The following is a 2,087-nucleotide window of genomic DNA, read 5'->3' on the forward strand; positions in this document are numbered from 1 at the left end:
AAATGAATACATGTAAAGTAACACACAGGTGTGTCAACTATATACAGTGCCTTGTGAAAGTATTTGTAACCCTTAATTTTTTTCACATTTTGTTATGTTGCAGACTTATGCTAAACTGTTTTAAAAGATTTTTTTCCTTCGTCAATATACACGCCATACAACTATAATGACAAAGCAAAAAAACTGATTTGTGTATATCTTTATAAATTTGTTACAAATAAAAAACTGAAATAATTACACTGCATAAGTATCCGTACCCTTTTCTGGGACACTTCAAATTTAGCTCAGGAGAATTCCAATTTCGCTTGTAGATGTCACTACAGTTCGAGTGGAGTTCATCTGTGCAAATTCAATTGAATTGGTATGATTTGGAAAGGCTCACACCTCTCAATAAAAGGTCTAACAGCTGAAAATGCATAATATCCGAGCAAAAGCCAAGCCATGAGGAGAATGCATGTAGAGCTCAGAGACAGGATGGTGTCAAGACAGATCTGGGGAAGACTACAAAAAAATTAAGTAATGTACATGTACTACATGTACTTACTGTAGTAATAACCCTAACTTTGAGTACATGTAGTTAATTAATATTGCTCAGTACTTATTTGAGTAACCTTAACATAAAGTGTAACCAAAAATGATGTTGCATTGAAGGTTCACAGAAGCATGTAGCTTCAATATTCCTTAATGGAGGACGTCTGGAACAACCAGGACTCTTTCTGTCCAAACTGAGCAATCAGTGGAGAAGTGCTTTGGTTTGAGTGCTAACCAAGAAGATGATGGTCACTCTAGTTGAGCTCTATGATCATATATGGAGATGGGAGAAATTTACAGAAGGACAAACATCACTGCAACACTCCACTTATCTGAGCTTTATAGCAGAGTGGCCAGACTCAAGCCTTTCAAGACATGAAAAAACCCACATGGAATTTGAAAAAATAAACCAAAAGCACCTAAAGGACTCTCTCAGACTGTGAGAAACAATCTTCTGTGGCCTGATGAACCTCAGTTTCAAGCATCATGTCTGGAGGAAACCACTGCTCATCTCCTGCACGATACCATCCCAACAGTAAAGAGTGGTGGAGCGGCGACAGGGACTGAGGGACTCGTCAGGGTAGAAGGAAAGATCAACGCAGCAAAATATACAGATAGCCTTAATGAAAACCTAGTCCAGAGTATTCAGAACCCTTCTGACGGACTCTGCCCTTTTAGCAATGTATTCTTATTAAAGCTACCAAAGTTAATTCAGTCAAGAGCAGTGAGTGATTTTTCTTTTGTTGTGATTCATATTAACAGCATAGCAGGTACTGTATATTACGCTGCTTTCACTTTAATACACAGATATAGCCTACACATGCAATTTCTTTACTAGCTGTTTACGTTCACAGACATAACCGACTCTGTTTATGTAAACTTTGGTTGACATAACCTTGTGTGTGTATTTGACAGTTTAAGCACAATAAGAGTTTAATAATCACGCAGTGTGCTGTCAAACATCCAGCTTTCTGTGCGCATGCTTCAGATGTGTGCGCTCAGAAAACCATATATCAGAAGTTTCTGATATATGGCTTTAAAACGTATTGCAGATAATAAACATTCATGTTGATGAAGAAGGGCTGGAGAACCCAGTTGCAGAAATGAGAGCTCAGTCAGGAAATACACTTAATGTATCTTTAATTAGTCCATAAAGTAATTCCACAACAATCCATAAAGTAATTCCAAAACTGTAACTCCAAATTGTTTCAAAGAGTCAATAAAAAATAAAAAGCAGAAAGAGGTTCTAGATAGAAGCATATAGGGTGTGTGTGTGTGTGTGTGTGTGTGTGTATCTATCTATGCAGTCTATGTGTTTGAACTTTCAGCAGCTTTAATAAAGTACTTCATTCATAGTTGCTTTTATAAAGCAACAATATAATACACTATATGCAATATTTTATGAAAATGTATTCATTTTAATTTGAGTTGGCATGCAACTCCCATTCCTCTCATTTTCACCCTTGTTCTTTTTAATACAGCTTTATTCTAAGAAAGAAAAAAAAAAGGCAAAAATGTTAAAATCTCTAGGTTTGGTAAAGCAGCCATGTAAAACT

The sequence above is a fragment of the Abramis brama genome (assembly GCF_963993115.1).
Source record: "Abramis brama genome assembly, chromosome: 9".
NCBI lineage: Eukaryota > Metazoa > Chordata > Actinopteri > Cypriniformes > Leuciscidae > Abramis > Abramis brama.